Raw genomic sequence first — 355 nt, 5'->3', positions numbered from 1 at the left:
TTCTATTGAGGGGCGTCCCATAGTTTAATGTCCTATTAGGAGAACTTAGTATGTTCCCAATTTTTCACTATTATTATTTGAATAATATTTTTATTTACTTTTTTTTCCTGTAATATGTTCATGAAGATAAATTCCCAGAAATGGATTTTATCTTTATTTTTTCATTTTTTTAAGTTTATTTATTTATTTTGAGACAGGGCGCGTGAGTGGGGGAAGGAGCAGAGAGAGAGAGAGAACCCCAAGCAGGCTCTGCACCATCAGCACACAGCCTGATGCGGGGCTCCAACTCACGAACCATGAGATCATAACCCAAGCCAAGGTCAAGAGTCAGATGCTTAACTGACTGAGCCACCCG

The sequence above is a fragment of the Lynx canadensis genome, chromosome A3 (genome assembly GCF_007474595.2).
Source record: "Lynx canadensis isolate LIC74 chromosome A3, mLynCan4.pri.v2, whole genome shotgun sequence".
NCBI classification, from domain to species: domain Eukaryota; kingdom Metazoa; phylum Chordata; class Mammalia; order Carnivora; family Felidae; genus Lynx; species Lynx canadensis.
This window is presented reverse-complemented; position numbering follows the sequence as displayed.